This window comes from Aethalodelphis obliquidens, unplaced genomic scaffold, assembly GCF_003676395.1.
Source record: "Aethalodelphis obliquidens isolate GAN/ISIS:26980383/991018 unplaced genomic scaffold, ASM367639v1 scaffold40, whole genome shotgun sequence".
Classification (NCBI taxonomy): Eukaryota; Metazoa; Chordata; class Mammalia; order Artiodactyla; family Delphinidae; genus Aethalodelphis; species Aethalodelphis obliquidens.
The window spans coordinates 12354937-12374791 of NW_020837984.1; the positions used below are offsets into that span (position 1 = coordinate 12354937).

Consider the following 19855-nt stretch of genomic DNA (forward strand, 5'->3'; position numbering starts at 1 on the left):
TTGGATTTGAAAAATCAACATTGTGAAAACGACTCTACTACTCAAAGCAATCTACAGATTCAATGCAATCCCTATCAAACTACCACTGGCATTTTTCACAGAACTAGAACAAAAAATTGCACAATTTGTATGGAAACACAAAAGACCCCGAATAGCCAAAGCAATCTTGAGAAAGAAAAACGGATCTGAAAAATCAGGCTCCCTGACTTCAGACTATACTACAAAGCTACAGTAATCAAGGCAGTATGGTACTGGCATGAAAACAGAAATATAGATCAACGGAACAGGACAGAAAGCCCAGAGATAAACCCACGGACATATGGTCACCTTATCTTTGATAAAGGAGACAAGAATATACATTGGAGAAAAGACAGCCTCTTCAATAAGTGGTGATGGGAAAACTGGACAGATATCTGTAAAAGAATGAAATTAACACTCCCTAACACCATACACAAAAATAAACTCAAGAGGGATTTAAGACCTAAATGTGAGGGTTGACACTATCAAACTTTTGAGTAAAACATAGGCAAAACACTCTATGACATAAATTACAGCAAGATCGTTTTTGACCCCCCTCCTAGAGAAACGGAAATAAAAAGAAAAATAAACAAATGGGACCTAATGAAACTTAAAAGTTTTTCACAGCAAAGGAAACCATGAACAAGACGAAAAGACAACCCTCAGAATGGGAGAAAATATTTGCAAACGAAACAACTGACCAAGGATTAATCTCCAAAATTTACAAACAGCTCATGCAGCTCAATATCAAAAACACAAACAACCCAATCCAAAAATAGGCAGAAGACCTAAATAGACATTTCTCCAAAGAAGATATACAGATTGCCAACAAACACATGAAAGAGTGTTCAACATCATTAATCATTAGAGAAATGCAAATCAAAACTACAATGAGATATCATCTCACACCAGTCAGAATGGCCATCATCAAAAAATGTACAAACAATAAATGCTGGAGAGGGTGTGGAGTAAAGGGAACTCTCTTGCACTGTTGGTGGGAATGTAAATTGGTACAGCCACGATGGAGAACAGTATAGAGGTTGCTTAAAAAACTAAAAATAGAACTACCATATGACCCAGCAATCCCACTACTGAGCATATACCCTGAGAAAACCATAATTCAAAAACAGTCATGTACCACAATGTTCATTGGAGCTCTATTTACAATAGCCAGGTAATGGAAGCAACCTAAGTGTCCATCGACAGATGAATGGATAAAGAAGATGTGGCACATATATACAATGGAATATTACTCAGCCATAAAAAGAAACGAAGGTGAGTTATTTGTAGTGAGGTGGATGGACCTAGAGTCGGTCATACAGAGTGAAATATGTCAGAAGGAGAAAAACAAATACCGTACTTTGACACATATATATATATATATGGAATCTAAGAAAAAAAAAAAAGGTCATGAAGAACCTAGGGGTAAGACGGGAGTAAAGACACAGACCTACTAGAGGATGGACTTGAGGATATGGGGAGGGCAAAGGGTAAGCTGTGACAAAGTGAGAGAGTGGCATGGACAAATGTACACTACTAAACGTAAAATAGATAGCTAGTGGGAAGCAGCCGCATAGCACAGGGAGATCAGCTAGGTGGTTTGTAACCACCTAGAGGGGTGGGATAGGGAGGGTGGGAGGGAGGGAGATGCAAGAGGGAAGAGATATGGGAACATATGTACATGTATAACTGATTCACTTTGTTGTAAAGGAGAAACTAACACCCCATTGTAAAGCAATTATTCTCCAATAAATATGTTAAAATAATAAAAGAGGAGACTAGAAGAAGATGAATCCAAATCTGTCAAATGAGGAAAGCCTGAATGTATACATCAACTCCTCCAAAGTCTCAGGTATTAGAAGGGCTAAGTACTTCCAGAAATGGGGTGTTAATATAATGAAACTTGGTGAAGAGCAGCTTAAGAAGCAGGGCAAATTCTCCCCAATCACCAGACGGAAGACCAGCAATTTATTCTCTGCAGATATATCTTAGTCTTATACTCTTCAACATAAATGGGCTAAGAAGATTCCCAGACAGTTGAGGAAACCTTACAATAAGAATAACTGAGATCAAGCAAACGGAAATAAAGCACTTGGAGGAAACCTTCTATAGGGAAAAGAAAGCTTGAGAAAAACTCAATAATCCTAGAGAGAGAAGAGCAGTTAGTAACACACTATAAAAAGAAACTTTCAAGTAACAAAAGAAAGGTCATGAAATTTAAAATATGAGAGTATAATTTTTTAAAAAAACTAAATAGATTTATTAGGAAGTTAAATTTAGGAGAACTTTAGGAAATCTCCCAGAAAGAGGAGGAAAAATAAAATAGAAAGGAGGAAAAAAGTAAGAAAGCTTGTGTGTTTGGTTTAAATATTGTCTTGTTTTCATCAATAAATAAATGCACAGGTTTTAAAAAGTCAAATTGTACTAAAAGGTTTATACCAACAACAAAAAAATGTATCAGTTCCCTTATCCACTTTTTCCTCCTCCCTACTGGTGATTTCACTTTGACTCTTTCAGCTGTTTCTTGTTGGCATTTACCTAACTTTCTATGCTTAAATAATATGCATATTTTGCTGTGTTTAGATACATCAATTTGGGTCATAATCTAATTACTTTCTTATTATGGTAGTGGGGCATTTTATTCTCTTATATTCCCATCCTCTCTGCTTCTCCTGCTCCATGATTCCAATGTAATTGTATTCATTTTTTAGATTAAATCGATATCCAGTTATGTCTATGTAAATATTACTCACAGCTGAGCACTGTACAATGAATATATTTCCTTTCTTATATTTTTCTGAAGTTAATTATCACCATATTTTTTTTATTGAGGTACAATTTACACACCATAATATGCATCCATCATTACAATTCAATGTACAATTCAATGAATTTTAGTAAATTTATAGGGTTGTGCAACTATCACCACAATCTAGCTTTGGAACATTTCCATCACCCCAGAAAACTCTTTCGTGTCTGTTTACAGTCAGCCCCTGCTCCCACTCCCAGCCCCAGGCATCCACTCATCTGTTTTCTGTCTCTATAAATTTGCCTTTTTTGGAAACTTCATATAAATGAAATCATGCAACATGTAGTCTTTTGTATCTGGCTTCTTTCACTTAGCGTAATATTTTGAGATTCATTATGTTGTAGCCTGTATCTGTAGTTCATTCCTTTTTATTGATGAATAGTATTCTATTTTATGCATATACAACACTTTGTTAATCCACTCACCAGCTGATGGATATTTGGATTGTTTCCACTTTTTGGCTACTATAAATAATGCTGCTGTTAACATATGCGTGCAAGCCTTGTATGGCTTGTGTTTTCATTTCCCTTGGATAAATACCTACGCATGGATTTCTGAATTATATAGTAAGATTACATTTAATGTTTTAAGAAACCGCCAATCTGTTTTCCGAAGTAACTGTCTCATTTTACATTCACACAAGCAACGTTCCAGTTACTCCATATACTCACCTACACTCGAAATTGTCAGTCTTTTTGTTTAAAGCCATTTTAGTGGGTGTATAGCAGTATCTCATTTTAATTCATATTTCTCTAATGACTCATTATTTTGAGCCTCTTTTCCTGGGCTTATGAGCTCATGATCTTTTTGATGAAATGTCTATGCAAATCTGTTGCCTACTGCATTCATTTTTTATTGCTGCCATAATAAATTACTGCAAATGTGGCTGCTTAAAATACTACATTTATTATCTCAATCTCTGTAGCTGAGAAGTCCATTCGGGCTCAGCTGGGTCTTCTGCTTAGGGTCTCACAAGGCTGTAATTAAATTATCAATAGGACAACAGGATGTGTCCCTTACTGCATGCTCTAGGAAAGAATCCTCTTTCAAGCTCACTCAGCTTGCTGGCCAAATTCAGTTCTTAGTGGTTGTAAGACCAAGGTCTCTGTTTCCTTGCTAGCTGTCATCCACGGACCAGTCTTTGCTTCTAAATGCTACCTGAATTCCTTTTATTCTTTCTCTGTGGCCCCTACCAGCAACAAGGAGTTCCTTTCCCCTCACACTTCACATCTCTCTGCCTCTATCTTTCCTTTCTAGCTCATCTTTTTTTTTTTTTTTTTTGAATATACCAAATGCATAAACTTTTTTTCGCTAAACAATTTCAGTGCCTGAATTTTTGTCATAGTTATATTTTTTAACATCTTTATTGGAGTATAATTGCTTTACAGTGGTGTTAGTTTCTGCTTTATGACAGAGTGAATCAGTTATACATATAAATGTGTCCCCATATCTCTACCCTCTTGCATCTCCCTCCCTCCCACCCTCCCTATCTCACCCATCTAGGTGGTCACAAAACACCGAGCTGATCTCCCTGTGCTATGCAGCTGCTTTCCACTAGCTAGCTATATTACGTTTGATAGTATATATATGTCCATGCGACTCTCTCACTTTCTCCAGGCTTACCCTTCCCCCTCCCCATATCCTCAACCCCATTCTCTAGTAGGTCTGTGACTTTATTCCCGTCTTGCCCCTAGGTTCTTCATGACCTTTTTTTTTTTTTTAGATTCCATATATATGTGTTAGCATACAGTATTTGTTTTTCCCTTTCTGACTTACTTCACTTTGTATGACAGATTCTAGGTCCATCCACGTCACTACAAATAACTCAATATTGTTTCTTTTTATGGCTGAGTAATATTCCATTGTATATATGTGCCACATCTTCTTTATCCATTCATCTGTCGATGGACACTTAGGTTGCTTCCATTACCTGGCTATTGTAAATAGAGCTCCAATGAACATTGTGGTACATGACTCTTTTTGAATTATGGTTTTCTCAGGGTATATGACCAGTAGTGGGATTGCTGGGTTCTATGATAGTTGTATTTCTAGTTTTTTAAGGAAGCTGCATACTGTTCTCCATAGTGGCTGTATCAATTTACATTCCCACCAACAGTGCAAGAGAGTTCCCTTTTCTCCACACCCTATCCAGCATTTATTTTTCGTAGATTTTTTGATGATGGCCATTCTGACTGGTGTGAGATGATATCTCACTGTAGTTTTGATTTGCATTTCTCTAATGATTAGTGCTGTTGAGCACTCTTTCACATGTTTGTTGGCAATCTGTATATCTTCTTTGGAGAAATGTCTATTTAGGGCTTCTGCCTATTTTTGGATTGGGTTGTTTGTTTTTCTGATATTGAGCTGCATGAGCTGCTTATATATTCTGGAGATTAATCCTTTGTATGTTGCTTCATTTACAAATATTTTCTCCCATTCTGAGGGTTGTCTTTTCATCTTGTTTATAATTTCCTTTGCTGTGCAAAAGCTTTTAAGTTACATTATGTCCCATTTGTTTATTTTTTTTTATTTCCATTTCTCTGGGGGGGTCAAAAAGGATCTTGCTGTGATTTATAATCACTCTTACTGTCATAGAGTGTTCTGCCTATGTTTTCCTCTAAGAGTTTGATAGTCTCTGGACTTACATTTATGTCTTTAATCCATTTTGAGTTTACTTTTGTGTATGGTGTTAGGGAGTGTCTAATTTCATTCTTTTACATGTAGCTGTCCAGTTATCCCAGCACCACTTATTGAAGATGCTGTCTTTCCTCCACTGTATATTCCTGCCCCCTTTATCAAAGATAAGGTGACCATATGTGTGTGGGTTTATCTCTGGTCTTTCTGTCCTGTTCCATTGATCTATATTTCTGTTTTCGTGCCAGTACCATACTGTCATGATTACTGTAGCTTTGTAGTATAGTCTGAAATCAGGGAGCCTGATTCTTCCAGCTCCGTTTTTCTTTCACAAGATTGCTTTGGCTATTCGGGGTCTTTTGTGTTTCCATACAAATTGTGCAATTTTTTGTTCTAGTTCTGTGAAAAATGCCAGTGGTAGTTTGATAGGGATTGCATTGAATCTGTAGATTGCTTTGGGTAATAGAGTCATTTTCACAATGTTGATTCTTTCAATCCAAGAACATGGTATATCTCTCCATCTATTTTGTATCATCTTTAAGTTGTTTCATCAGTGTCTTATAATTTTCTGCATACAGGTATTTTGTCTCCTTAGGTAGGTTTATTCCTATGTATTTTATTCTTTTGGTTGCAGTGGTAAACGCGAGTGTTTCCTTAATTTCACTTTCAGATTTTTCATCATTAGTGTAAAGGAATGCAAGAGATGTCTGTGCATTAATTTTGTATCCTGCTACTTTACCAAATTCATTGATTAGCTCTAGTAGTTTTCTGGTAGCATCTTTAGGATTCTCTATGTATAGTATGATGTCATCTGCAAACAGTGACAGCTTTACTTCTTCTTTTCTGATTTGGATTCCTTTTATTTCTTTTTCTCCTCTAATTGCTGTGACTAAAACTTACAAAACTATGTTGAATAATAGTGGTGAGAGTGGGCAAACTTGTCTTGTTCCTGATCTTAGTGGAAGTGGTTTCAGTTTTTCAGCACTGAGGACGATGTTGGCTGTGGGTTTGTAATATATGGCCTTTATTTTGTTGAGGTTAATTCCCTGTATGCCTACTTTCTGAAGGGTTTTTATGATAAATACGTGTTGAATTTTGTCAAAAGCTTTTTCTGCATCTATTGAGATGATCATATGGTTTTCCTCCTTCAGTTTCTTAATGTGGTGTATCACATTCTTTGATTTGCGTATATTGAAGACTCCTTGCATTCCTGGGATAAACCCCACTTGATCATGGTATATGATCCTTCTTATGTGCTGTTGGATTCTATTTGCTAGTATTTTGTTGAGGACTTTTGCATCTAGGTTCATCAGTGATATTGGCCTGTAATTTTCTTTCTTTGTGACATCTTTGTCTGGTTGTGGTATCAGGGTGATGGTGGCCTCATAGAATGAGTTTGGGAGTGTTCCTTCCTCTGCTATATTTTGGAAGAGTCTGAGAAAGATAGGTGTCAGCTCCTCTATAAATGTTTGATAGAATTTGCCTGTGAAGCTATCTGGTCCTGGGCTTCTGTTTGTAGGAAGATTTTTAATCACAGTTTCAATTTCAGTGCATGTGATTGGTCTGTTCATATTTTCTATTGCTTCCTGGTTCAGGCTTGGAAGGTTGTGCTTTTCTAAGAATTTGTCCATTTCTTCCAGGTTGTCCATTTATTGCCATATTGTTGCTTGTAGTAATCTCTCATGATCCTTTGTATTTCTGCAGTGTCAGTTGTTACTTCTTTTTCATTTCTAAATCTATTGGTTTGAGTCTTCTCCCTTTTTTTCTTGATGAGTCTGGCTAATGGTTTATCAATTTTGTTTATCTTCTCAAAGAACCATCTTTTAGTTTTATTGATCTTTGCTATTGTTTCCTTCATTTCTTTTTCATTTATTTCTGCCCTGATCTTTACGATTTCTTTCCTTCTGCTAACTTTGAGGTATTTTGGTTCTTCTTTCTCTAATTGCTTTAGGTGTAAGGTTAGGTTGTTTATTTGAGATGTTTCTTGTTTCTTAATGTAGGATTGTATTGCTATAAACTTCCCTCTTAGAACTGCTTTTGCTACATCCCATAGGTTTTGGTTCGTCGTCTTTTCATTGTCATTTGTTTCTAAGTATTTTTTGATTTCCTCCTTGATTTCTTCAGTGATCTCTTGGTTATTGAGTAGTGTATTGTTTAGCCTCCATGTGTTTGTATTTTTTACTGATTTTTTCCTGTAATTGATATCTAGTCTCATAGCGTTGTGGTCAGAAATGATACTTGATACAATTTCAATTTTGTTAAATTTACCAAGGCTTGATTTGTGACCCAAGATATGGTCTACCCTGGAGAATGTTCCATGAGCACTTGAGAAGAGTGTGTATTCTGTTGTTTTTGGATGGAATGTCCTATAAATATCAATTAAGTCCATCTTGTTTAATGTATCAGTTAAAGCTTGTGTTTCCTTATTTGTTTTCATTTTGGATGATCTGCCCATTAGTGAATGTGGGGTGTTAAAATCCCCTACTATGATTGTGTTACTGTCGATTTCCCCTTTTATGGCTGTTAGTATTTGCCTTATGTATTGAGGTGTTCCTATGTTGGGTGCATAAATATTTACAATTGTTATATCTTCTTCTTGGATTCATCCCTTGATCATTATGTAGTGTCTATCTTTGTCTCTTGTAACAGTCTTTGTTTTAAAGTCTATTTTGTCTGATATGAAAATTGCTACTCTGGCTTTCTTTTGATTTCCATTTGCATGGAATATGTTTTTCCACCCTCTTACTTACATTCAGTATGTGTCCCTAGGTCTGAAGTGTGTCTATTGTAGACAGCATATATATGGGTATTAGTTTTGTATTCATACAGGCAGTCTATGTCTTTTGGTTGGAGCATTTAATCCATTTACAATTAAGGTAATTATCGATATGCATGTTCCTATTAGCATTTTGTTAATTGTTTTTGGTTTGTTATTGTATGTCTTTTCATTCTCTTGTGTTTCCTGCCTAGAGAAGTTCCTTTAGAATTTGTTGTAAAGCTGGTTTGGTGGTACTGAATTCTCTTAGCTTTTGCTTGTCTATAAACGTTTTAATTTCTCCATCAAATCTGAATGAAATCCTTGCCGGGTAGAGTAATCTTGGGTGTAGGTTTTTCTCCTTCATCACTTTAAATATGTCCTGCCACTCCCTTCTGGCTTACAGAGTTTCTGCTGAAAGATCAGCTATTAACCTTATGGGGATTCCCTTGTGTGTTGTTGTTTTTCCCTTGCTGCTTTTAATATTTTTTCTTTGTATTTAATTTTTGATAGTTTGACTAATATGTGTCTTGGCATGTTTCTCCTTGGATTTATCCTGTATGGGACTCTCTGTGCTTCCTGGACTTTATTAACTATTTCCCTTCCCATATTAAGGGGGTGTTCAACTATAATCTCTTCAAATATTTTCTCAGTCCCTTTCTTTTTCTCTTCTTCTGGGACCCATATAATTCGAATGTTGGTGTGTTTAATGTTGTCCCAGAGGTCTCCGAGACTGTCCTCAATTCTCTTCATTCATTTTTCTTTATTCTGCTCTGCATTAGTTATTTCCACTATTTTATCTTCCAGGTCACTCATCCGTTTTTCTGCCTCAATTATTCTGCTATTGATCCCTTCTAGAGAATTTTTAATTTCATTTATTGTGTTGTTCTTCACTGTTTGTTTGCTCTTTAGTTCTTCTGTGTCCTTGTTAAACGTTTTTTTTTTAAATTTTCTCCATTCTATTTCCAAGATTTTGGATCATCTTTACTATCATAACTCTGAATTCTTTTTCAGGTAGACTGCCTATTTCCTTTTCATTTGTTAGGTCTGGTGGGTTTTCATCTTGCTCCTTCATCTGCTGTGTGTTTCTCTGTCTTCTCATTTTGCTTAACTTACTGTGTTTGGTGGCTCCTTTTCGCAGGCTGCAGGTTCGTAGTTCCCATTGTTTTTGGTGTCTGTCCCCAGTGGCTAAGGTTGCTTCTGTGGGTTGTGTAGGCTTCCTGGTGGAGGAGACTAGTGCCTGTGTTCTGGTAGATGAGGCTGGATGTTGTCTTTCTGGTGGGCAGGTTCACGTCTGGTGGTGTGTTTTGCGGTATCTGTGGCCTTATTATGATTTTATGCAGCCTCTCTGCTAACGGGTGGATTTGTGTTCCTGTCTTGCTGGTTGTTTGGCATAGGGTCTCCAGCACTGTAACTTGTGGTCGTTGAGTGGAGCTGGGTCTTGGCGTTGCAATGGAGATTTCTGGGAGATTTGCACCGTTTGATATTCTGTGGAGCTGAGAGGTCTCTTTTGGACCAGTGTCCTGAACTTGGCTCTCCCACTTCAGAGCACAGCCCTGATGCCTGGCTGGTGCACCAAGAGCCTGTCATCCACATGGCTCAGAATAAAAGAAAAAAAAGAAAGAAAGAAAGAGGATAAAATAAAATAAAGTTATTTAAAAAACTAAAAAATAATTATTAAAAAATTTTTAAGTAATAAAAAAAGAAAGAAATAAAGAAGAGAGCAACCAAACCAAAAAAGAAATCCACCAATGATAACAAGTGCTAAAAACTATACTAAAAAAGCAAAAAACAACAAAAAAAAAACGGACAGATAGAACCCTAGGACAAATTGTAAAAGCAAAGCTATACAGACAAAACCACACACAGAAGCATACACATACACACTCACAAAAAGAGAAAAAGGGGGAAATATATATATATATCTTTGCTCCCAAAGTCCACCTGGTAAGTTTGGAATGATTCGTTGCCTATTCAGGTATTCCACAGATGCAGTGTACATCAGGTTGATTGTGGAGATTTAATCTTCTGCTCCTGAGGCTGCTGTGAGAGATTTCCCTTTCTCTTCTTTGTTCGCAGAGCTCTCGGGGTTTAGCTTTGGATTTGGACCTGCCTCTTCATGTAGGTCGCCTGAGGGTGTCTGCTTTTCACTCAGACAGGTTGGGGTTAAAGGAGCAGCTGATTCGGGGGCTCTGGCTCACTCAGGCGGAGGGTAGGGAGGGGTACGGAATGCGGGGCAAGCCTGCAGCGACAGAGGCCAGTGTGACATTGCACCAGCCTGAGGTGCGCTGTGTGTTCTTCCGGGGAAGTTGTCCCTGGATCACGGGACCCTGACAGTGGCGGGCTGCACAGGCTCCCGGGAGGGGAGGTGTGGAGAGTGACCTGTGCTCGCACACAGGCTTCTTGGTAGTGGCAGCAGCAGCCTTAGCGTCTCATGCCCATCTCTGTGGTCGGTGCTGATAGCCGCAGCTCACGCCTGTCTCTGGAGCTCCTTTAAGCAGCGTTCTTAATCCCCTCTCCTCGTGTACCAGGAAACAGAGGCAGGAAAAAATCTCTTGCCTCTTCGGCAGGTCCAAACTTTTTCCCGGACCTCCTCCTGGCTAGCTGTGGCACACTAACCCCCTGCAGGCTGTGTTCACGCAGCCACCCCCAGTCTTCTCCCTGGGAGCCGACCTCCGAAGCCCAAGCCTCAGCTCCCAGCCCTGGCCGACCCCAGCCGGTGAGCAGACAAGCCTCTCGGGCTGGTGAGTGCTGGTCGGCACCAGGCATCTCTCCGCTTTGCCCTCCACACCCCTGTTGCTGCACTCTCCTCCTTGGCTCTGAAGCTTCCCCCATCCGCCAGCCACAGTCTCCACCCGCGAAGGGGCTTCCTAGTGTGTGGAAACCTTTCCTCCTTCACAGTTCCCTCCCACTGGTGCAGGTCCCTTCCCTATTCTTTGTCTCTGTTTTTTCTTTTTTGTTTTGCCCTACCCAGTTATGTGGGGAGTTTCTTGCCTTTTGAGAGGTCTGAGGTCTTCCACCAGTCTTCAGTAAGTGTTCTGTAGGAGTTGTTCCACATGTAGATGTATTTCTAATGTATTTGTGGGGAGGAAGGTGATCTCCACTTCTTACTCTTCTGCCATCTTGAAGCTCCCCTAGCTCACCTTTTTTTTGCTAGCTTTTATGGGCTAGTATGATTAGATTGGGACCACCCAGGTAATCTAACATAATATCCCTGTATTATAGTCTGTAACCTTAATTACATCAGCAAAGTCCCTTATACCAAGTACTATAACATATTCACAAATTTCAGGGATTAGAGCATGGATATTGTGGGGAGGGGGTGTTGCCTAAAACATCCACTTTTAAACGGCTTGTTAGTCTTATTAATGAGTTGTAAAAGTGCTTACATATTCTGGATTCAAGTCTGTTAGCAGAAATTCACAAACTTTTTTTGTACATGGAAAGATAGTAAATATTTTATGTTTTGTATGTCATATAGGATTGCTTTTGCATATTCTTCTTTTTTAAACAACCCTTTAAAAATATAAAAACTATTCTTAGTTCATGGGTCTTACCAAAACAGGCTGCAGGCCATAGTTTGCCAACCCCCGAGATGTGATTTGCAAATATTTTCTCCAAGTTGGTGGCTTGTCTTTTTAAATTTTCGTACTGCTGTCTTTGGAAGAGTGTGGTAGACAGACTTAAAATGGCCCTCATAACCCCTGCCTCCTGTTATTGGTGCTTTGGTTAAATCCCTCCCCTTGAATATGGTGGGACCTGTGACTTGCTTCTCACTGATGAGATGTGGCAAAGGTGGTTCCATGTACACAATTGAAGAGTATAGCACCTATTTTGCCAGACCTTTCTTTCTCCTGCTAGACCCCCCCACCCCTCGTTCTCTCTCTCCTTCCTGGCTTTGAAGGAGCAATATGCCATGAATGTTTTAGTCCTCAGATACTGCATACTGTCAACAGCCCTCCAAGTTGGGAAAGAGACCTTCCCTAGTTGACTCTCAGATGCAACCTCAGCCTTGGCTGACACCTTGATCACAGTCTTGTAAGACCCTAAGCAAAAGACCCAACTGAACTATGTCCTGATTTCTGACTTAGAGAAGTTGTGGACTAATAAGTATATGTTTTAAGCCACTAATGTTGCAGTAATTTGTTACACAGTATGGAATACTAATACAAAATCAAATGTCCTTAAGTCTACTGTATTGCTTTTTTTTCTCTTGATAGCATACCTAAGAGATCTTTGCCTAACTCAAAGTCACAAAATTTCTTACAGTGTTTTCTTCTAGATGTTTTAGAGTTTTAGTTCCTACATTTAGATGCATCAACTATTTAGAGTTAACTTATATGTATGCTGTGAGATAAGGGTCTAAGATCATTTTTTTAAACATGTGGGTAACTAGTTCTCCAAGCATCATTTGTTGCAAAGAATCTCCTTTCCTTCATTAAACTGCTTTGGAACCTTTGCTGAAAGTCAATTAATTATAAATGTAAGGGTTTATTTCTGAACTCTCATTCTGTTTTGTTGATCCATATGTTTATCGTTACCCAAATACTCCATTGTCTTAATTACCATAGATTTATAGTAGTTTCATAATCACTATGTGGAGTTGGTATTCCAACTCCTCCAAATTTAGTCTTCCTTTTCAAAATTTCATTGGTTAGTTCTTTGTGTTTCCATATAATTTTAGAAGCACCTTGTCAATTTCTACAAAATAAATAAATAAATAAAGCCTCATGGGATTTTGATAAAGATTTTCTTGAATCTAAGAATTGCCATCTTAACAATATTGAGTCACTCAGTCTAGAACATAAAATGTCTCTCAATTTTCATTTCTGTCAGCATTTATTTCAATTTTCATTTCTGTCAGCAGCACCTTGTGATTTCCTGTGAATAAGACAGGAATTTTGTTGCATTTATTCTAAATGTTTTATTCTTTCTGATGCTATCAGGAATGAAATTTCATGTTCCAATTCTTCATTGCCAGAATATAAAAAAAAATTCATCTTTGCATATTTATCTTGTATCCTGTGACCTTGAACTCATTTACTAGTCCTAATATTTTATTTTAATATTCCTTAGGAGTTCCTACATTCAGGATCATGTTGTCTTCAAAAAAGGCAGTTTTACTTCTTCCTTTTGCTTTTCTATATGCTTTTAATTTCTTTGTCTTGTCTTATTTTACTGGCTAGAGTCTGTAGCACAATGTTGAAAAGAACAGGTGAGAGTGGATATCTTTGCCTAATCTTAGAGACAAAGCACTAAGTCTTTCACAATTTAGTATAATTTTAGCCAAAGTTTTTTGTACATGTCCTTTGTCACATTGAGAATGTTCCCTGCTATTCCCAATTTGTTGAATATAGATGAAAATTCCTCAAAAAAACCCACAAAAACCTAGCAAATGAAATCCAACAACATATAAAGAAGGGATACCATGACTAACTGGGATTTATTTATCACGGAAATAACCTTATATTTTCATCTATATTCAAGTTAGATATTGATCTGTAGTTTTCTTTTCCTGAGATATCTTTATGTGGCTTTGGTATAAGGATAAAACTAGCCTCATAGCATTGGGAAGTATCCCCTTTTCCTCTACTTTCTGAATATGTATTTTCTGGCAGAATTTGTGAAGTGTTGGTATTATTTCTTATTTAAATGTTTAACACATTTCACCAGAGAAGATATCTGGGCCTGGGCTTTTCTTTGTGGATTTTTGATTACTAATTCAATTTATTTACCTGTTGTTCTGTTTAGGTTTTCTACAGCTTCCTAAGTTTGTTTCAGTAGTTTGTGTCTTTCTAGGAAATTTTCTGCTTCATCTAAGTTTCTAACTTTTTGACATAATAATGTTGATAGTATTTCCTTACAATTCTTCTAATTTGTGTCATCTCTCTTTATCTTGGTCAAACTGGATCAGGGGTCAACATAGTATTCATAGCTTAGTGGTCAGCCAATGATTGGCCTGATGTTTCACTCAAACACCTTGAGTCAGTCAGGTTCACACCCTGCTCAGTGACCTGTTTTTGGGTTAGGAGCAAATCCACATTTCAGGCAGTTGGAATCTTTGATCATAACATTACACTCTGTCATTCACTTTCAGGTCTTCTCTGTATAAGCACATGGCCTCAGAGTCAGCCAGTGATGTCTGAGGACATTCGCTAGCTCTTTTAGAGCTGTCTAATTTTTGGAATCCACCTGCTAAATTTCTGGTTAGATTATAGGTCTGCCACTCACTCCAACCAGGATTACAACCTCAGGCTTACATTTTAGGGTTGTGGCCTACATCATTCTCCTCCTATCAAGGTTACTACTATTACTGGCAATACTACTTTGTGTGAGTTTTTTTGCCCTCCCCTCCAAATCAAGTCAGCCCCTTTAGCAGTCCCTTCTGGTTTTATAGCTAGCCTCACCCTGTACAAATACCATGCCAAATGAGCTGAAGGACTGGATGGGAATAGCTCCAGGAAAGGATGGCACAGACTTCTACTGCTCTTACCTGAAATTCAGCAATTATTTTTTTACTAATAAATATTATAGTTCTCAATTTATTGTTTGCCTTTGTTTGATTCCCAGAGGCCTGAATTTTTTTCTTTTTGAAAAAAACATTGTAAGTTTTATACTTATTTGGGGGAAGACAGGATTTACCAACCTTACTATTTTGCTATAATTGGAAATTCCTGCCCAGGCCACCTGGCATCCCAGATACCTCTCTGTTTTCATTTCTTTAGTTTTTCCTTATATGTATTGCTAATTGTCCATACATTGCCAATAGTTGGAATAATTTTTCACCAGAAAGAAATCTCTCTCTTTCAATGTTTTATTTTTGAAGTCTTCCATTCTGAGAATTTCCATTCTACTTTTATCTACAGAAAAAATTTATTGTACCATTAATATCACTTTTTAATTATCTTAGGAATTCCCTATACTCATCTCCTGATTTAGATTGCTTCTGAATCTTAAGACTTTCTCTTTTTTGGTTTATTCTCTTGTTTTGGTGGAGCACAATGTCCAGTAGAGGTTTTTTTTTTTTCCCTGTTAAAAATAATGCTCTTTCAGAAAGAATGGTGATGGCAATCCTCAACATGCCATCTTTTGTAAACAATCTGCTCTAAGCTATGACTTCCTCAGACTGTTGTTTGGCTGGGTGGAATTTTTGTTGCTGTTTTGCTAAGTGGGCAATGCAATTTGAAACAAATAGCCTAACTGTTAGTGAAAATAGAGTGAGGAGAGAGAAGAAAAAGACCCAGAAATAAAGTCTTTCTTTGTCAGTGATTTTTAAAATTAGAGTTGCATTCTTTTGTATATATATATTTAAAAACTTGCTGATTCCGGCCTCGAGTGGTTTCAAGACCAAAGCACAGAGTACCCAAGGAAGCACATACATTCTCATTAGAGAAACGTGAGAATTATAAGATTGAAGCAAAAATTTACAGCAGTCCATCATAACAACACATCAGCATAGATATTTGCCTAAAAAGGAAGTTCAAGATACCAAGAGTAGAACTTTACCAAGACTTAGATTAGTTCTAACACATCATGCTTGTCAGCAGCATTCTCCAAATTTGCCTAACTCAAATCCAGATGAAGGAAAAGAAGATTCTCATAGCTATGGAGGCCATAAGTAGAGCCATGTGCCCTGAAAATGATGGGACTGGTTATGTCTTGGAGAAGGGGGGAAAAGATGAGGCAGTGTCTTTGGCAAATAATTTTATCCACTCCAGAACTGCTGGAGAATGCTTCAGAATTGCTTCTAACATTTCAAAGCAGGACAGGGATGAATTGACAGTCATTCTCTTTATATTCAGGATGTAATTTGAACCTGAAATGTCTCGGCAGCCATCTCCTGGTTTTTATCCAGAATATCCACACTGATGTCACTCAAGAAAAATTCCTAGTTTATGAACATCTTTTGAAAACTCTAACAGCTACCAGCAGCTTTGAAATGGTAAAAAAAAGTTTATTTGCTGAACAAAACTTCAATTGGATGGACCATCTGGGTACCTAAGGTGCAGATGGAGTTCCTGCAATGATTAACCACACATTTATTTTTACTTCTACAGTGAAGATGGAAGCTGTACACAGAGTCCTGAGGCTTATTATGTGCTCCACTGGACTACATGGGCACCAAGGTGCTGTCTACATCCTATATGAAGATTGTCATCTGCAATGAAAATCATTTTATCAATGCCAGAGATAAATTTACTACCTTTTCAAGAGGTTTTGTCAAGAACTGAAGGTATAATATTAAGTTCTTAATTACACAAAAGTTCATTAGATTTCACAGAAGAGTCTTAAAATGCTTTTTTTGAAGGCTGGACACATTTTTGTTGTTAATAATGGAGTATCTGTTTGCCTTTGTTTACATTTTAAAGCAAAGAACACTCTCAGAACCATCTAAAGGGAGATTTATTTTGGCCTGGCTCACTTCAAAGATAACTTGGGTCCATATAAATGAGGTAAACCATTCGCTTTAAGACAGTAGTCAGCATGTTCAGCTATGAAGTCTTAACCAACCTGCAAAGTCGACAGGGCCCATAACACCCAAATGTTTACAAAGTTTTGGACTAAGCAACAAGATAGACAATGAAGGGGCCAAGGCCTACTTGGCTTCCACGTGTAAGTCAACTTTTTCCATCTTATTCACTCTTTTAATACTATGTACCTCTTCTTCATAATACTTGCCATGATTGTAACTTTACATTTTTAATGGTCCTTTTGGTGGGTCAACTTAGCTATAGTCTCCAGTTATTCAATGTCAGTGCTGTTGTGGATATATTTTGTAGATGTGATTCAAATTCATAGTCAGTTGACTTGAAGTAGGAAGATTATCCTAGATGATCTGGGTGGATCTGATTCACGGAGCTGAAAGGCCCGAAAAGCAAAGCTGAGGTTTCCCTAAAGAAGAAGAAATTTCGGGCTTCCCTGGTGGCGCAGTGGTTGAGAGTCCGCCTGCCGATGCAGGGGACATGGGTTCGTGCCCCGGTCCGGGAAGATCCCACATGCCATGGAGCGGCTAGGCCCGTGAGCCATGGCCGCTGAGCCTGCGCGTCCGGAGCCTGTGCTCCATAACAGGAGAGGCCACAGCAGTGAGAGGCCCGCGTACCGCAAAAAAAAAAAAGAAGAAGAAATTTCGGTGTGTGGATAGCAGCTTCAGCCCATGCCTGAGACAGTCCAGCCTGTCCTTTCTGATAGGCTGCCCTACAAATTTCAGACTCGCCTAACTAGTCCACACAATCAAGTAAGCCAACTCCTTGCAAGGAACTTCTTAATACATATCTTCTACTGGTTCTATCTCTCTGGTCAAACCCTGACTCTTATAACACTTGTGTAATTCTTTGGTAAATACATGTTTTACTTTCTGGACTGTAAAATTGAAGAAGGTAGAGATAGTACTATTTTTATTTATGTATTTATTATTTGCCAGCTATGGTATTCCATGGTATGGAATAATGCCCAAGTTACAAAACTCACTCAAAAAAAAAAAATGTTTGCTGAATGAGTAATTACAGATTGATAGATTTCTGTATTTTTAACTAAACTATAACCCCTAAATAGAACTGAAAACAGGATTATATCTTTCAAATATCTGGAGCAAATACAAATGAAAAAGTACATAGTTCATCCAGTAAATGGTAGATAATAAGAAAAAGAACAAGAAGCATAACCTTAGAAAAATATAAAAATTTCAAGAGTAGATAAAAAAAGATTAATTCTAACAATTAATGGATATTGATTTTAAAATCCTTATTAAGAAAAAGAAAATGCTGGGACTTCCCTGGTGGTACAGTGGTTAAGAATCCTCCTGCCAATGCAGGTGACACAGGTTTGATCCCTGGTCTGGGAAGATCCCACATGCCACAGAGCAACTAAGCCCGTGAGCCACAACTACTGAGCCTGCATGCCACAACTACTGAAGTCTGCATGCCTAGAGCCCGTGCTCCACAACAAGAGAAGCCACCGCAATGAGAAGCCTGCACAATGCAACAAAGAGTAGCCCTCACTTGCTGCAGCTAGAGAAAGCCTGTGCGCAGCAACAAAGACCAAACACACCCAAAAATAAATAAATTTTTAATAAAAAGAAAAAAATGCTTAGATTTAGTTTTATAAAAAATACAACTGTTGCTTGTAAGAAAAATATGTAAAACAAAAATTTTAAGAGTTTTAAGAGAATGAGATGGTCAACAATATTTCCAAAAAATGTTAAAAGAGCAGAAGCAGTGATATTAATATTGACAAGGAAATACCCAGAAAGAAAAAGAAAAGCATGTATGGGATAAAGAGGATGCATTTATAAGATATAAAAGATATATAAGAATTAGGAATTATGTGTCAGTTTATAAAAATATTAAAAGTTCATATTGATAAAAATAGAAGACATGGACAGAAATATGACTTTAGTTGAGATCTTTATAAACCATTATTATAAGTTTATAAAACATCAAATAAATTTAATGATGAAAAATTAATTAAGAAAGATAGATTATATGACATATATTTTGATCTATGACATACAATACTTTCTTTAAAGTGTCTGAAAAATATAATTACTTCATTTTCTAGAAATAAAGAATATCTCAGTAAACTTCAAAAAATGGATATTTTACTGGCCACTTTCTTTGATCATAATGAAATAAAATAAAGCATAACAAAAAAACTCCACTAAAAATTAATAGTAAAAAATCAGACAAATATTTCTAATCCTTTGGGAATTAAAATAATTTCTCCCAAATAACCACTGGCTAAAAATAAAGTCAAATGCAAAATGAAATAGCATATAAAAAGGTAAGGCATTCAACCAAAATCTATATTTAAAAATAGATAGAATCAAAAGTTTGCATTAATTTTTTCAATTAGCAAAATAAATAGAGAAAATGCACTAATCATTTACCTTAAGATATTAGAAAAGGAACAACTACAATAATATTCTAAGGAAAATAGGGGGTAGAAAGTAATGATGGCTATGTTAAGATAGTAAATTGGAAAACAGGAAAAACAAGATAGATAAAGCCATGGTCTACTTCTCTGAGAAAAACCTAATGCAATTATAATTCTTTAATAAATCTAATAAAAAGAGATTATGTCGAATATGGAGATAATTATCATCTGTGTAATTGTGTTCAATTCTGCATAAATAAAATTAACAATCTTGGGACTTCCCTGGTGGTCCAGTGGTTAAGACTCTGCACTTCCAATGCAGGGAGCCTGGGTTCAATCCCTGGTTCAATTCCTGGTTGGGGAACTAGATCCCACATGCCGCAACTAAGATTTCATATGCTGCAACTAAAGATCCCGCATGCCGCAATGAAGATCCTGTGTGCCACCACAACTAAGACCCGATGCAGCCAAATAAATAAATAAATATATTTTTTAAAATAAATAAATAAATAAAATTAACAACCTCAATGACAAGGAAGAAATTGAAAATCTAAGTTTTAAGGAAAATTTTAAGTTAGCATTAAATAACTTCCCCCAAAGACTATAGACTCAGATAATGGAAATCTCAGTTTACTTTATGGATAAATTATTTTAATCTTCTAAGAAATTAATAATTCTCACACAATGTAAATTATTCTACAACATAACAAAATATGGATGGATTCTCCGTGTACCAAATAAATTAAGAATTAGTCTGGGGAATAAGA

The 19855-nt window shown here is 37.0% G+C and overlaps 1 non-coding gene across 1 annotated transcript; it reads left to right on the forward strand.

Annotated features, from left to right (window-relative positions):
• Positions 1 to 19367: 19367 nt before the first annotated feature.
• Positions 19368 to 19452, forward strand: TRNAG-UCC (transfer RNA glycine (anticodon UCC)). Its single transcript has one exon. It is a non-coding gene; the product is annotated as a tRNA-Gly (tRNA).
• The last annotated feature ends 403 nt before the right edge of the window (positions 19453 to 19855 follow it).